The sequence below is a fragment of the Arvicanthis niloticus genome, chromosome 18 (assembly GCF_011762505.2).
Source record: "Arvicanthis niloticus isolate mArvNil1 chromosome 18, mArvNil1.pat.X, whole genome shotgun sequence".
Lineage (NCBI taxonomy): Eukaryota > Metazoa > Chordata > Mammalia > Rodentia > Muridae > Arvicanthis > Arvicanthis niloticus.
The window spans coordinates 8,388,148-8,406,155 of NC_047675.1; the positions used below are offsets into that span (position 1 = coordinate 8,388,148).

The 18,008-nt window shown below is 42.0% G+C and overlaps 1 pseudogene; it reads right to left on the reverse strand.

Annotated features, from left to right (window-relative positions):
- Nucleotides 1–3,047: 3,047 nt before the first annotated feature.
- Nucleotides 3,048–10,483, reverse strand: LOC117723447 (protein PALS1 pseudogene; annotated as a pseudogene).
- Between the last annotated feature and the right edge of the window lie 7,525 nt (nucleotides 10,484–18,008).

Below are 18,008 nucleotides of genomic sequence, written 5' to 3' on the forward strand. Positions count from 1 at the left end.
ATGCAGTATGACATCTCAAAATAACGAGTGCAGAAACAAGACAGTATGAAGAGAGATCAACGACAAATGTCAGAGTGGCTACCTTCATTAAGGATAAATCCCTGCTTTATATTTTCCACACATTTGAAAAATTACATTCAAATCATTCCTTATCAATATTTACTCTTTAGGCCATGAGAGAAGGAAAGCAATTCATATACTAGACTTTTATAGAAAGCTAATCTGGACTAGTCTAAAGACTTACATCCTATTTATTCTGAAGTATAAAAATCTAAGAAATAAAGGTACTTCCTTGTTTGGATTTTCAGAGGACATGTCAGTAACTGGTATCACCTGTTATTTTTGAAACAGGGTCTCATGTAGCTGATAATAACCTTGAGCTTCGGATCCTTCTGCTTCCACTTTCCAAGTGCTGGGATCACACCCATCAACGCCCATGCTGGCTTTCTGCACAGCCAGGGTTTTGTGCATGCTAGGTGATGCTCTACCAACTGAGCTGTGTTCCCAGCCAACCACAATAGCGTTTTTGTAAGTGGCTAAGACTTCCCTGGCACGGCAGTTTCAGATCAGAATGAGAGAGGGAGAGAAAATTGAATTGGCCCTAATGGCTATACAATCAATCACATGTAAAACAAGGTTTGTTTGTTTGTTTGTTTGTTTGTTTTAGCATAACGTAACTTAGTTCCCACTGTTTAGGGACTATGTTGAGCATTAGTACATTCATAACCATTAGGATTTACAAAAGCTCAGGACATACACTATCCTATCATTACTTACAAGTAAAGAAAATTATAGGGTCTCACTGACCTTGACAATCTCAGTCTAAAACTACATGGTGGCATGGCATGTGCCTGGGTATAGGCTCTACTGTAAAGGCCACGTGTGAAAGTCTTGATAGCACATAGACCCCCTGTCACCAAGTGGCATTGACACTAACTTAAAACTTTACTCAGATCCAATATTCATCCTTCCATCCTCGCTTCTTTTCTTTCTCTTCAGAAAACATTTTTATTTATTTTTTTTTTTTTGAGGCAGTCTCATGTAACTCAGACCAGCCTCAAACTCTAGGTCTTGCTATAGGGTTACAGGTGTGTACCAAGTCTCACCAGTCAGTATTTTCAGTCGGCATGCAGGTCACAAAGCTCTACTGACCACAGACTACCTTTCATTCCTGAGGAGAAAAAGAATCAGTGAAAAACTGAAAAGATTTAATCCTTTAAGCGCTCAGTGAATTGATCTTCAGTGCTGACAAGGGTTTGAACCTTGCCTTTTTCCTGCTGTAAACTGGGAGTGTTTAGACTTGAGACCATAGCATTCCTCTCTCAACCCAAGAATGTGCTTGTATTCCTAAGAAAAATTATTTTTAAGGATCTCTAATAGACACACTTACCAGCCAACTACAAAAGCCATGCAAAACTGAACATAAAAGACATCACAGACACTCTTCATTTGTGCCAATAAGATTATCCAGAAGAGAAATCACACATAAACAGCACTGATAAGACATTAACACCAACTGTTTGTGCTGAGTGACAAGTCAGTGTCATTCCAGTGTTGAGCTTTGGGAACATGAAATTCTGTAGTTACATAAAATCAAGACATTCACATTTGAGGTTGGTTGTCTCACAGAACATTTCCCTTAAAGGCCTGAGAAGACTACAAGTTAACTAACTTTCTGTGTGGATTTGTAGATTATGAATTTTAAAGCTAAAGAGACAAAAATCCCATTAGCATGAACATTTAAGATTTAGCAAGCTGCTGCATTTCGGTCACAAGGAAGACTGTTGGGACAAAACTTGTCTGTACACGCTTAATAAAACATTGCTCTGGTGTCCTTTTCTAAAATGCTCAGTGACTTACTTCCTTCTGATCTCAAAGTCAGTTGTATTTCTTCAGTGTGTGTATAAAACTTTATTCCAATGCAGAACACAGCTATTAATCTATTAAATATCAGTATACAGTACAGATTTCGTTTGATACCTACATATATAGCACAGTCATAGACATAATTCTGTGCTCAGATATGAAAATGCAGAAACTGTCAAATATGTTACGTCCTTTTACTGACATAAAAAATATTTGCATCACAAGGAAGAAATTGTAATGGTCAACGTAGTTTATATGAACTCTTTATCAGAGCAAGGAGTCAAGGCTGTCAAATCACCACAATTTAATAAAGTAATTCAGAAGATTCTATCTTTTGTATACTTGTAACTACACTGGAGGCTGCATTCTCATCCACAAAGTCCAAGCTGAAGGGCTGGACTATTTTTTTTCAGGTTTGTTTTGTTTTGTTTTGTTTTGAGAAAAGGTTTCTCTGTGCAGACTTGAGTGGCCTGAAACTCACTAATCCAGGCTGGCCTTGAACTCAGAGATCCACCTTCCTCTATCTCTTGAGTGCTGGGACTAAAGGCGTGCACTTCCATGCCCAGCAAAACTGGTACTTTTAATGGAATGTTTTTCAGAATGGAAAGATGCAACCAATAAATTTAAACTTAAAAAGTTGCTCCAAACTAAAGTGGCACCTTTATTTCCTTTTCTTTTTTAAGAGAAATATTTCTGATGACTAAGTCGGTTGTTTAAGAAAATACTGTTATTCTCAGTGAACAGAAGCACAGCTCCTTCTCTCAATAATCCCATGAAGTCATTTAAGTTAAATGTTAAATAATGTTAATATTCATAACTACGTGAGACAATGGACTCTTACATATATACATACATGGGTTTTTTTTAAGACATCTGACCCAGAGGCAAAGAGTCAGAAAGGTGAAAACAAAAGGTTTTACCAGGATAAATCAGAAATGCTCTGAAGAAAGTTTCCATTTTAAATCTCCAAACAAGTCAAGGAGTTGTGCAGGAAGTGTGTACAAACTGCCTAATGGACCTTTCTCACTAGTTTGAGAGCTTAACTCTCAGCATTAAGGCTATCTTCCTGCTGGCAGTTTGCCAAATAAAGTTTGTATCATAAAGTTTCTGTATCATGATGACACAAAATAGCCGTTTCCTTCACCTTAGCCAGGTGGATGGCACCCACTGAGGTTCAGAATCTAGTTTGTTAATGGGCCTGGAACAAGTCCCGCTAGAGGCTGGTTATCGTTGTCTCCCTCTCTACAGGCCTGCCACCAACTTGCATCTTCTTGACTGTTCACATGAAGCACATCTTCTTTTTGAAAAGATGCCCTGACTCTCAACACGGAACCTAAGGGTCATCCGAGGGGTCACAGGCAAAATGAGCTGTACATGCGTTAGTTTCTTTGGCAGGAGGGGACTTGATCTGTTGACTAGGAATGAGAACAAACGTCAAAGTTCCATGCATATCACACAGTAAGTCAAAAACCTCATTGACATCTTTCCCCTGGATTTTAATGCCGTCGATCTCTAGAACTTTGTCTCCTTCATGTGTAGAGTGAAAATTATAAAGGCCATTTTATGAAATATGTGTAGATTTTTCCGCCTTACAGAACTCGGAACTGAAAATAAGATTTCAGGCCTTCACATTCCAGGTGAAGGACACTTGCTGGATTACATTCCCCAAGCCTCACCCAAGGCAGGAAGGCATTCCTGACTACAGATAAAGATGTTATCACCTAGGTGGGGCCATAGCCCTATAGCCGGAAAAAGTGACTCTAGATCATTTGGGCTAGATTCTCTGAAATGTTCCACTGTTCTTGGTTACCCCTCCCTTGGTCTTCCCAGTGCTATGTTCAAAATTTGTAAAACAACCAATCATGTGTAAGCGCGCGAAAATGCCTTCCTCCCCCCACCCCATGCTATAAAAGACCCTTTAACCCACCACACGTGGCCAAAAACCCTGCTCTTGGATCTAAAGAGCATGTCGTTTTTGACCGCCGGCTCCTCCCCTAATAAACCTCTGCTGATTGCATCCAGGTATGGTTTCTTGTGATTTTTGGGTGGTCGCGATTCCGGAGGCTTGAGGAAGGGTCTCCCGAGTATGGGGGGTCTTCATTTGGGGGCTCGTCCGGGATATGCGACCACCTTAATCCAAGAACCACGCTGGGAGGTAAAGGGACACCGCGGTTTTTCTGTCTGATTGTTGTGTGACCTTTTGTATAAATTGCCTGGTTTTTCATGTACTGATTTCTGTTTTTTCATGTGCGGGTTTGCCTAAATCGTCTGATTTCTCGTGTGCTAGGGTTGCCTAAATCGTGTGCTGTTTTGTCTAAGTTTGTTTAAGTTATTTGGTTTCTAAGTTGTTTGTGCCCGTCTGTCTGGATTATTTGGTTTCTGAAAAGTGCACTTCGGTTTAGACTGGCAGCTGTTTCTGTCTCGTGAGGGGCAGTAAACCATTCGTTTCGAGAGGGGACAAATGAGTGATTAGCAGACGTGCTAGAGAGTCACTAGCTGCTGCACCCCCAGAGACGTTTGGGGGTTCATCTAGGTGCCGGGGAGGACGTGGAATCCCTCTAGGCTGGCACAGGTTTGCATCTAGGTGCCGGAGAGGACGTGGAATCCCTCTTGGCTGGCACTGGCGATTGAGACAGGTTTTTTGTTAGTCTTTTTGTGTGTTAACAATGAAACTAGAGAGAAAAGGTCAGAAATGGCCACCGTGGTTGTTATGCTCTCATGGCAGTGTGTCTATTTTTGGTTTGTTCATTGCTGGCGTGTTAGAAATCTGGTAGACTTGGTCCAGCATAGGCTGACCAAGTTGTCTGAATCTGTTAAATCTGAATCTGTGAAGACTAACCGAGTTGTCTGGTTATCAGAGTCTTACTTAGAAGGCGAGAGGCCTTCCAGAAGGTCAGGAGATCTGACCGTTGGATTTCAGGGGGAAGGCGAGAGGCCTTCCAGAAGGTCAGGGGATCTGACCGTCGGGTTTCAAGAGCCTGAGCGCTCCTACTTGGGGAGAAGACGCAGAATCCTTCTCCATCTGTGGTCGTAAACAAATGTGGTTAAATGTTATTTGTGCCACCCGTGGCAGGGGTGAGCTATCTGTGTTTTATGTACCACCCGTGAGAGGGGTGAGCTATTTGTGTTTTTTTTTTGTTTTTTTATATGTGTGTGTCTTTTCTTGGCAAATCATCTGTGTGTTAGCTGTTAATCTACTGTGTTAAACATCTTGAGTTAAAAATAGGTAACATGATTGCCGGCAGAGAGAGAAATGAAGCCGCCGGTACAAGAATACAACTGCAGAAAGGCGGGCAGGTCCTTTAATAAGGGGCAGCTACCTCGGTTCGTGCTTGCGGTTCGTGTTCCTACAGCCCGCCTACCGCATGTAGGGTATGCTTCAGGTAACAGCACATGGAGGGTGCCCTCACCCAGCCCGCTCACCCAGCCCGCACTTGGCGGGCGACAACTCGTGGTTCCCCAGCACAGCAACAGCATGCAACAGTTACCTAGTTTAGTATTCCTGGCTGTACTGGGTACCTTGAGGTCACTAGTGCAGAAAGCAGAAAAAAAAAAGGGGGGGGCAGCAGTTTTTTTAGCTTCTGTAATAAGAAAGTTGACAATAATTTTTTCCCAGTTTAATAAATAAAAGAGTGTTTTGTTTTGTTTGTTTGTTTTTCTAAAATTACAGCTTAAAAGTTACAGGCTGTCCTGAGTCATATATATATATATATATATATATATATATATATATATATATATATGCTTCAGTTTTGATAAAATTTCTAGCCATTACTGTTTGAGTCAATTTCATTATTTATATGAAATTTTCATTAAGATTTTGTTCAAAGATGAGAGTTTTGACGAGATAAAATTAAAGAAGTGGTGAAGGCTTGTGCTCTTATGTTAGACATAAAAATGTTTACTTTGTTGTTCTTGTATATCACTTCTACCAACGTTTCTATTTTGTTAAAGGTTAAATTCAAATAAGTGTCAAATGTAACTCAAGTTGCCTTTTAAAAATTGTTAATAACTGTATGAACCTTCAACATCTTAATAATCCTTGCTGTGAAATGCTACAGATAAGGTAAAAGCCTTGCTTTCACAAGACCTTTGCAGGTTCTGGTCTTCAGATTGGGGACCCCGTCAATTGATCAGGCCGTGGTCAGCAGCAGGTCAATTTGGAGCAGATTTGACTGAGACCTCCATGTGACAGAAGGTAAGGGACACCCAGAGGCCCACGCCAGATTCCGCTGATAGGTCTTGAGAGAGAAGATTATATGAGACCCCACTAAGTTTGATCAGGACACATGAGGTTAAGCAGAGATCAGATAAGTTACCCACAGCCTTTCTAGACTAGCTCATAGAGACATTCTGTCAGTGTAGACAAGGCTCCAGAGGCTACAGAGACTACAAGATAAGTCATTGAAAGATTTAGGAAGTATACTACATATTAAAATGATTGATGGTAATAGCAAGTGAGAGAAGATTTAAAAGAAAGGAATAGAGAAGAGGAATAGAGAAGGTTTAGTGTAAGTCTAGAAGAAAAGAGTAGAGAAGAAGAATAGAGATCAGTTGCTGTGAGTCCAGAGGAATCGAGAGGAATAGAGGAGACTAGAGAGAGGTGAAGAAAGAGAAAGGTGACAGGAAAGAATTTACAGAAAGCAGAAAAAAGGGATTCCAATCAAAGAGAGATAAAACTCTTTGAAAAAGACCAGTGTGCGCATTGCAAGTGAAGGAGCCAGCTTCAGGGTCCAAGAGGGCCCTAACAAATAGAAGCCAGGGCCAGAAAATCCCAGGCCTCGAAAAACACCCCAAGTGGCGAAGATAACAGCTCTGTGTGAAGACGGCTATTGAGATAGACGGGGCAGCTTGGAGCCACCCAACTTTTGATAGACACAGGGGCTTCCTCCAGGCCAATGGGTCAAAATGTATTCATGGACTACCCGAAAATGGTGGACTAAGAGATGGGCTGGGTATCCCATTCATTTATGGTCATCCTAGACTGTTCCTACCCTCTGTTGGGTTGAGACTTACTCCCCAGGATTGGGGCCCAGACAGGCTGCAACTAACTGACAAGAACTCACAGGTAGAGGAAAGGCTCCTCCTACTGACTCCAGCCGGGAGCCGAGGTAACGTGCTTTACAGACGGGAGCAGTTTTCTCCATGCTAGTCAGACTACTGTGGTGGACACAAATGTCATCTGGACTGACTCCCTACTCCTGAGATCATCGGTGCAGAGAACAACCTTGGAACTTGGGGCTGACAAGAAAGCTAACATCTGCATGGACAACAGGTATGCTTTTGCCACAGCCCATGTCTGCAGGACTACATACCAAGAGAGGAAACCCTGATGAAGCCGGCAACTGTGAGTACTCGTTGCCCAGGACACCAAAAGAGAGGAGACTCAGTGGCCTGAGGCAATAACCGGACATATCAAGTGTCTTGTTCCAGCCTGTTCCAGTTGTGGGCCTAAGAGATGGCCTCACTTAAAGCACAGAGTAAGAAAAAGAACTCAGATTGCTAGCCATCCTGCCAGATACTATCTAGAGAAAAAGAGACAATGGTGCACACAAGAAGGGAGAACTATACTCCCCAGAAAGCAAAGGATTTACCAGGCTAAATACACAGATGGACTCTTAAGATATGAGTACAACCAAGTAGCCAAGAGACTTAAAGCGTATAAGGGACCTTAGGTTCTGAGCCAGAGAAATAATAAGACTTAGAGTAAATAAGAAATACCTAGGAGAAAACAGCCTAGAATAGGGACCTTCCCGAGGTTTCAAGTGTCCTAGGTAATTAGATCAGAGAGCAGTTTTAAGGTAAGTCAGGAATTGTCAGAGATATTAGAAGATCCACTGTTTATACTGTCTCCAAAGCTCAGGACAGGTAGAGAGAATATACAGAACCCTAAAATTAAACTACCCTTGGGAACTGGCGCTGGCTAGAGTGTCCCTTGTCCTTGCTCCATACCCAGAATGTCCCTTTTGTGTGAGAAATGATTTTTCAGGCTACTAAGAGACTTCTTGGTGCTGCTGACCATCTGACCTCCTTGAAATCCACCAACACGTGTGCCTGAACATCCAGACGCCAGAGCAACCTCCTGCTGTTTAGCTCAAGGTCATCTGCTATACTACAAGGCCAAAGAGGGCCCTGACTCCTGAGACATCCCACCCTAGAGGCACGGGGGCAATGCTGCCTTAGAGGATGGGGCTTAGTGTGTATACACCCAAGGTTAAATGACAGCTTGTGATTACAAGATTGAAGTTGAAATGTGAATCTAGAGTTATATAAATTTGTTCCTTTTGCAATTTCTCTTTATTATTTATGTGATTTTATGTATATGTAGACAGCTATGTGCCACAAAATGTGTAAAAGTCAGAAGACAACTTTGAAAGTAGCTTTCAAAAAAAAATGTTTTGAAACCCCTAGTCAATAAAATAGGGCCCAAGAAGCCCTGTTAACAAATACTTAGTTCCTAAGATTGATAAATAGTGAGCTTGCAGTCAAAGATTATTATATACTTGTCCAGCTAGTTCCCGCAGGTACTCTTGAACTGAGTTTGAGATACACCCTAGATGATTCTGCAGAGAGCCTATTTTCCTTGACTCTAGCTGTTACATTGTGACTAGGAGTGGCCATAGGTATAGAGACAGGTGTAACTACATTGATACAGACACCTCATTATTTTTCATCAGCTGAGAGCTACCACTGATGTAGATTTGAGAGCCCTAGAATAGTCAGCAACAAAGTTAAGTCGTTACTAGACTTGCTGTTTCTTAAAGGAGAAAGTCTGTGCTGCTCTAAGAAAAAATATTACTATTATGTAGACCATTCAAGAGTGACCAGAGAGTAAATTCAGAGAAAGGTTACACCAGAGACACAGAGAGGCACAGCAATGTTGATTCGAGAGTTGGTTCAATCCTCCCTTGCTGGACCACTTGTGATTTTACTTTTGCTTTTAACCATAGGCCCCTACATTTTAAATAGATTAGTAACTTTTGTTAGAGAGAGAATAAATGCTGTTCAGCTTTTTGTGTTGCACCACCAATGTAGGACTTTGGGTCAAGAAAATAGTAATTATGACACTGGAGTTTAAACTTTTCTAAAGATCCAAATCGGAAAAAGTGGGGTTAAAAATAGACTTATTAATAATTGAGTTTTTATGATTAAAAACATAACCAAATTGGAAGAGGTGGGGATGTAGAGTGAAAATTATAAAGGCCATTTTATGAAATATGTGTAGATTTTTCCGCCTTACAGAACTCGGAACTGAAAATAAGATTTCAGGCCTTCACATTCCAGGTGAAGGACACTTGCTGGATTACATTCCCCAAGCCTCACCCAAGGCAGGAAGGCATTCCTGACTACAGATAAAGATGTTATCACCTAGGTGGGGCCATAGCCCTATAGCCGGAAAAAGTGACTCTAGATCATTTGGGCTAGATTCTCTGAAATGTTCCACTGTTCTTGGTTACCCCTCCCTTGGTCTTCCCAGTGCTATGTTCAAAATTTGTAAAACAACCAATCATGTGTAAGCGCGCGAAAATGCCTTCCTCCCCCCACCCCATGCTATAAAAGACCCTTTAACCCACCACACGTGGCCAAAAACCCTGCTCTTGGATCTGAAGAGCATGTCGTTTTTGACCGCCGGCTCCTCCCCTAATAAACCTCTGCTGATTGCATCCAGGTATGGTTTCTTGTGATTTTTGGGTGGTCGCGATTCCGGAGGCTTGAGGAAGGGTCTCCCGAGTATGGGGGTCTTCACATGCAGGAGCCCACCCTTCTCTTTGGCTCCTCCTTTCACTATCCAGCTTATGATGACAGAATCCATCTCATTACGAACTGTAGCACCCAATGGAATATCCCGAGCCTTTTCTATACAAACTATTTTTACAGTTTCTCCCGCATAATGGCCGATACTTTCATAGGCTCTCTCATCTGTAATGGGCTCTAGCTGCATTTCCTGATCAGCATGGGCCCGTAAAAATGCCTGAATATGTGGAACATTCAACAAAGCAGTTAATTCTTGTCCTTCCTTCTGATGGACTGGCTTTAAGACAGTTTGTACCTCTCGTACAAGGTCTTGTACATTGGAGATAAGAGGAAGCGGAGGGCTAGCGTTGTTCATGTGCACCGTGACAGCATTGTGTATCTTGAATGCATTCTGAAAATCTCTGTTCTGTACAAGCTGTAAGAGCAGTACATTATCCTCCTGGCTCTGAGAGTCAACCAACGTGTGTTGGATATGTTTAAGTGAAGAGAACAAGTCTTCAACTTCTAATATTTTCACAGCATTGTGAGGACTTTCTAAAACAATTCCTTCTTCTGTGTCAAATATGGGGTTATCTATTCCAGTCTTTGGAGGAATTTGAGCTAGTTTCTTAAGTCTCATGGAAGAATTTAGGTCAAGTTCTTGCTTTTTCCCTTCCTCTTCACGCCTACGTCTCATATCCTCCCGTTGTCGAATACGCTCTAACTGTGCACTTCTTCACACTGGCATCGTTCTGGTGCCCAAATCTCCAAGGCAGTCAACAGCCATCTCTTGGTGTTTCAGATAGTCCTCTGGTGATGCAAGATCAAGATTTTTTATTCCACTGTCTGATTCCTCTGTTACATGCCCATTCATATACGATGTTGTCAGGGTTATCTATAAAAACCTGTACCACTTTTTATGTATCAAAATTTCCTATAAAGCCAATTCACTTGATTCTGTAGTATAAAATCCATGTTACTTCAAAGAAAGAAAAATAACTTCTCATATCACATAATACTGCTATGAAATGTATCCACGAGGGAAATATTTTGCAAACTGGAAAACCTTGTCTTCTATCCTTGTTTCTTCTCTCTGTTTTTTTTTTTCCCCAATATTTAGGTTAGCTTTCTTATTCTTCAAGCCCTGGCGCCAGCCAATCCATTCACCCTTACCCGCTCCTCAACGTGGCCCAAGCCACAGACCTCCATCTGTCTGGTGACCCTCAAAACACTGGATAAAGAATCCAGAAACTCCCCATACCTAGGAGCCTTCAGTCCCTGCTCCCTCCCCACCACCAGCCTCCTCTGTCCAGGATAAGATTTTCTAGTTCCACCCATTTGCCTGAGAATTTCATGAAGTCATTGTTTTTAATAGCTGAGTAGTACTCCACTGTGTAAAATGTACCACATTTTCTGTATCCAGTCCTCTGTTGAAGGACATCTGGGTTCTTTCCAGCTTCTGGCTATTATAAATAAGGCTGATATGAAAATAGTGGAGTATGTGTTTTTGTAATATGTTCAAGCATCTTTTGGTTATATGCCCAGGAGTTGTATAGCTGAATCCTCAGGTAATATATGTCTAATTTTCTGAGGAATCACCAGACTGATTTTCAGAGTTATTGCACCAACAATGGAGGAGTGTTCCTCTTTCTCCACATCCTCGCCAACATCTGCTGTCACCTAAATGTTTGATCTTAGCCATTCTAATTGGTGTGAAGTGGAATCTCGGGGTTGTTTTGATTTGCATTTCCCTGATGACTAAGGATGTTGAACATTTCTTGAGGTGCTTCTCAGCCATTCGAGTTTCCTCAGTTGAGAATTCTTTGTTTAGCTCTGTACTACATTTTTAATGGGGTTATTTGGTTCTCTGGAGTCTAATTTCTGGAGTTCTTTGTATATACTGGATATTAGCCCTCTATTAGATGTAGGGTTGGTAAAGATCTTTTCCCAATCTGTGGGTTGCTGTTTTGTCCTATTGACAGTGTCCTTTGCCTTACAGAAGCTTTGCAATTATATGAGATCCCATTTGTTGATTGTTGATCTTAAGAGCATAAGTGTTCTGTTCAGGAACTTGTCCCCTGTGCCCATGTGTTCAATGCTCTTCCCCACTTTCTCTTCTATTAGTTTCAGTGTATCTGGTTTTATGTGGAGGTCCTTGATCCACTTGGACTTAGCTTTGTACAAGGAGATAAGAGTAGATCCTCTGTTTGCATTCTTCTACATGCTGACCTCCAGTTGAACCAGCACCATTTGTTTAAAAGGCTGTCTTTTTCTACTGAATGGTTTTTGATCCTTTGTCAAAGATCAAATGACCATAGGTGTGTGGGTTCATTTCTGGGACTTAAAATTGGGGATTAAGGTGAGCAAGGGTAGTGCAGCAAGTTAAAAATCTTTTTCTCCGATGGTGCATTGTGGTCCCACATTCCATGTTTCTGCTGGGGTGTGGGAAAGCTGCTTGGGCAGGAGAATTGGAGATACCAGACTGCATTTACCCTACCTACTGGACTTGTGGCAAGGTGGTGGGAGAATGCAGCCTGGGCTGGCGCCCTCAGCCAGAGTGAGAAACCCCACAGGCTGAGGCTTATGCTGAGGTTCCCTAACTCCTGGTGGGGCTGGAAAGCAACCGAGTAGAGCCTGGAATGGAGGGGAGCCAAAGAGACTTTGAGGAATAGCAGAGGGTTTCCAAACTCTTGGACATCCAGAAACCGCTGGAAGTCTTTGGGAGTTGGAGACAGAGGGGGCCTTGGGACTGAGGATGTTGAGCCTGGGAGGCTGAGGCAGGGGATGGGGAATTCCAGCTTAGCTCAGCAGCAGGGAGTCTGGAAACCTTCTGGGTGAGACTTTGAAAGCTTGGCTCTGTAGACGAAGGCTTTCTTAATGTTCCCTATGCTGGTTCCTGATAAAAGAAATACTCCATGCCTCTGTACCATTTATCACTTGTTCGTTGTAGAAAATGGGTACATACTACCTCCTCAGGGTAGACCAGAGATTAAAACCTTTTACAGAAAGGAATGTCTGGGAAGAAAGGCTTATTGGCTGAACCCTCAGGGCCCATCTAGATATTTCATTAAGATGGAGAACTCTGTCCTGGGATATGGGACCAACCAATGGTGTGGGGAGTGTGACCAAGTGGTCCAGGCCAGGAATCTTTAGGGAGCAGAGAGGTAGATGCCTACGGTCCTCAGATGGATGCTTGGGTGCTGTGGTCTCTGAACCTACTAAACCTTACCAAGATTCCTGGCACAGTCCGCTGCCCCACACATGTGTCCTAATAGAGATGTAAACAGAGCATCTAAATGAGGGCAAAGAGGCACTCGGTATGAATAAGGAAAGTGAAGAGCCAGGGTGAGGCAGGCCAAGTGCTGCAGCGATGTTACTGAACAGTGACACACCCACTGCAGTCTCTGCAGCGATGTTACTGAACAGTGACACACCCACTGCCGTCTCTTGTATTTTAAGTATTTATTTCATCAAACAGTTATTTTCACAAAAGAGACTCCTGAAATACAGATGTTATTCAAATAAAAAGAAATTTAAAAAATTGAACCCCACAGCATGAGTGGGCCTGTGTCAAACCAGGGCTAAAGTGTCTGTGTCCCCAGCTCTGCTCCACTGGCAGGCACATGCTGGTGGCCACAAACTCACTTTGAGTTTCTAGAATTAAGCATGTCTTCTGTTTGCAGCACAAGAGCAGAACATTTCAAGAAGGGCTTTATCTCCAAGCATGTGGATCCCCTGAGGGTTTAACAAACATGTCATTCTGGAGTGTTCCTGGGTCAGAAGTCTCTGAAGGATTCCAGGAGACCCAAAGTCCTGACAAGAAAGGCAATTGCAAAGAATCCAGTGTTCCCACATGTAGTGCCCTCTCCTCCCTCTGATACACCAGCATGCTCTAGCTTGCCCACAGGTCTGCATGCTTCTCCTCTTCTGTCCTAAAGTGGAGGCATAACAGGCCCTGGTCACATGCTTCACCTCTTCCCTTGATTAACAGTAAGATGACTATTGGAGATCCATCTGCCCAACCTCAGTCTTTGCATAAATGTATGTCATAACTTCCAAGAAGACTTCTTTGGATGTGTACAAATATAAGGTTTGGAAACCTCGGGACATGATGACATCGTGAAGCAACGTGCAAGTTCTAAAAATAAGAAAGGGTGTTAATAAACTGATACAATGATATGTGAAAGAGGACAATTAGTTCCCCATTTTGAGCTCAATGTGTGTGTGTGTGTGTGTGTGTGTATGTGTGTGTGTATGTATGTGAGTGTGTATGTGTATGAGTGTGTGTATATGTATGTGTGTGAGTGTGTGTGTATGTATGTATGTGAGTGTGTATGTGTATGAGTGTGTGTATATGTATGTGTGTGAGTGTGTGTGTATGTATGTATGTGAGTGTGTATGTGTATGAGTGTGTGTGTATATGTATGTGTGTGTCTCTGTGTGTGTGAGTGAGTGTGTATGTGTATGAGTGTGTATGTGTGAGTGTGTGCATGAGTCAGTGTGTGTATGTGTATGTTGTGAGTGTGTGTAGGTGAGTGTGTACTTGAGTATGTGTATGTGAATGTGGGCCCTCAAAACAACAGACACATCTCTCACAACTTATTTACCATTGGCGTGTGCGTTTATTTTGCAGGGTGATGTCTCTAGACTTTTATGAACCAGTATCAGCCAACTCAGCAGTGATTAACTGAATAGTTAGTGGTGTAATACATCTTGTGAAAGGTCTTAACACCTACTTCTAAAAGAAAAGTTTATAATCGCATGGCAGAAAGGATATTCCCATTGTTACGTATGTGCCTAGCCATCAGGAATGTGAGTGGGAGAGCAAAGGATGACCACACACAGCTTCACATACATCTTCACATGAGAAACTTCTAAGTGAAGGTAAAAGTCTCATTCTGAAAATATCATTTCCCTTCTTGCCCTTCAAGTATAATCTAGCCCCTTGAGCTTTCTACAGGAACAAGCAGTCCTGGCTTCTCCCAACAGCTTCCTATCTGACACAGTGCTTGGGGCAAGAAGTTCAATGTCATCCATTCTAGGACTTGCCCTCAGAAGCCACTTCAAGGTCACAGCCCGGTTCAGTTTCTAGTCATTGCAAGAATCTAACATCTGCCCAACTCAAGTCATCTCTGAAGGTCCAACTTATCTTCAGCCCCCAGTGGGTCAGCAAGGCCAAACTGTGTCTCTTTCATAATCCAGTATCTCCCTAATCCTGCTTCCTTCCCACGAGCATTTCAAAATATCTGTACATTTTCACCTACATCCCAGATCCTGTTGCTCACACACCTGACCTAGAGCACTCTGCCCTGCGTCAGCTTTATGTTTCCTCTCAGCCCTCATCACGTGCGGTGTTCTACCCTATGAATTTCTGACCTGTGACACTCATGTTCTACTACATTGTTAGCCAGCCCTCCCTCCATTGCACCATAAGCCCCAGTGGGGCTTTATGTTCTGTTTGCACGCCTATTGATTGACAGTGTGCCTGAACCCTAGATTTTATAGTCTGCCAGAAATCCAATGTGTACAGAGTAGTGGCCACTTGTTGAGCATAACAGAAATGTCTGCTACATGAAGAGGGGTGCCCCAGCAGAATTAGGACACTCTCGGGCCAACAAATCTTGCAGTTTTATGTTTTCTTATAATTTTATAATAGTCACCTTCAGAATAATAGCTAGCATTCACACCAGGTCACAGAGCTTTGCGTGTATTATTTCAGCTTGATCAATGAGGATGAAAACTATGACAATGACACAGAACTGTTATCCCAGTTTTACTAATGAAGACACCAAAGACTTGAACATTGAAACAACTTTTTCAATGGCAGATCTGTGTTGTAATAAAACTTAAAAAAAAGTTCTGTCTCTGGGTTTCCTTCCTGCCTTAGACCATTTATGCTCCCAGATAAAAGACACACATGCACAGCCTTTATATTTTAATTTGCCTTGTGCAGCACAATAGCTGGGCGATTGCCTAATCTCCATGCTGTTAGACTGCACTTTCCTACCGATAACTCCGAGTTACTATTTACTAATTCCTATGCTCCATCTTGGCTGCTCTTGACCCAACTGAGCCGCCCTCTAGGCTATGTTCTCTTTTACATGTCGGCTCTCCTTCTCCCTCCTGTGTGTTCTTCCATCCCATAGTTGCGCTCTCTCTCTCTCTCTCTCTCTCTCTCTCTCTCTCTCTCTCTCTCTCTCTCTCCACATTCTTACCTTTGCCTTTTCCCCCTTTTCTTCCTGGAGGTCTCAAGCCTGGGAAACCTAAACTGGGCCCATGTCTCCTCTCCTCAGCTATTGGATGCTGGCATTTTTATTTACCACTCAGAATTAACTGGGGGCAGGGTCCCTCAGGCTACTTGCAAACTCCAAATCTTGGAGGCCAGCTCTTAGCATTACAGTAAATAGTAAAAGACAAAACCTCCACAGATCCTGGGCAATGAGTTGAGCCCAGGTCTCCCTGTCAGTGTCTCACACTACCCATTCCTTAGAGCCCAGCTGTCTGAAGAGGAGAGTGCAAGCACATCACTAGCCCACCTAAAGGAGCCTATGTGAAGCTTTTGCAACTCCAAATAGTGTATTTACCTGAACATGGTTCATGGGAATTCTGGTTGTTGTTTTTCAATGCTTTCTCAGAATATTGCCAGAGATTTTCTGGGAAAAAAAAATTACACTTCCAATCTATTGAATTTGTCTAACCATTTACCTAAACCCTTTACCTCCCTGAAGAAAAGAGAAACATACCACTCATCTCTAACAATCTTCTGATTATGTGGTAACTTTTATTCTTTTACATATTTCAATGATAAAACATAAAAATGTATGTAAGCAAAATCAAGAAAATTAAATAGAACATCTTCACAAAGATCACATTATCACAGGACTATTTGTGTAAATTTCTAATACACACACACTTCTCTCCCTAGTGTGTGTAGGCATAATGTTATTGTGCTCTGTGTAAAGATTACCCTTGTATTATTCAAATACAAGGTATTTGAATATCTTGTATTATTCAAATACAAGATCTCTCTGCCCCTATATCTGGCTGCAATTCAGACATGGCATTGTGATGCTTATTCCAAGTTGTATCTCCTTTTTCAGTGTTGTGTAAACCTTGCTCCCCATTTCTTCTCTGATTCGTCAATAAAAGATGATCAACCAATGACATTCTGATCCTAGCCAGGGGATGGGTAGAGAGGGAAGAGGAGAGGATGGAGGAGACACCTTGGGAATACAACTGGAGAAAAAAGAGCCAGTCCAATACTAAAATGCTTGTGTCTTGGGGATTTTGGCTGGGAGGTAGCTAGATCAGCTTGGAATATAGAGTAGATTAATAACTGCTCAGTTATTGTGCCATAAAGCTTAATTAAATAAATCTTATGTAATCTATCCCATTAATATGACATTGGCCAAGGACAAGGAAGTAGGCTTCAGGCAGGAATCTGACATTAGACCAGAACAAAGAAGTAATTTCAGGTAGGAGTCTAAATCGTAGGCTACAACAAAGAAGTAATCTCGGGCAGGAATCTAATTATTAGGCCAGAACAAAGAAGTAATTTCAGACAGGATTCTAAATTTCAGGCTAGAACAAGGAAGTAGGCTTCAGACATGAAAATGACCTTGGGCTAGGACAGGGAAGTAGGCTCAGATACTTTGGTCATTCTGATAAGCCTTTAGAAACAGTGATCACAGGAGTATTCATGTAACTGGGTTTAATGCCTTGCTTTTTCTTTGACTGTTTGTGTTTATTGTATTGCTTGTTCCTCGACTATTTGCATCTATTGTATTGCTAGACCCCCAACCTAAAACTGACTTTATTTCAAGCATGTAATCAAAATGTTATAAAAGCATAAAGGAAGAGGAGGTATAGGATGGGGGTTCTAGGGAGGGGAAATGGAGAAAGGGGATGACATCTGTACTATAAATTAATAAAATATCCAATAAAAATTTATCCTATTTATTTGGAAGTCACATGGGTTAGATTGAGATGCAACCTCCCCCCCAATAAATTACTACTACAAGTGTGAATGGTTTGTATGTATATATAAATACCCATTATATAAATATAACACACATGCATTTATCACTTAATGCATTTTTGCCAATAACTCATTTAGATGTAACCCAGTTCCGGTATTGGAAGCCTCATTGGGCGATGAGCGGTGTCCAGTTGGGGTTTTGTTTCCCCCATTATTTGGTGGTTTTATTTAGATTTATTTCTTATATATGTATGTGTATTTTAGGAAGCTTCTAGCATATTAGGTTTCTATACCATCTCTCCCTCAAATGGCCCTTAATTCTAGCATCTTTCCTCATCTTCCGCTTTTCATTCTCCTCTCTCCTCTTCCTCTCCATTTGATCCTCTTGTTCCAGTCCACCCCCATCCATTCATAACAATCTATTCTATTT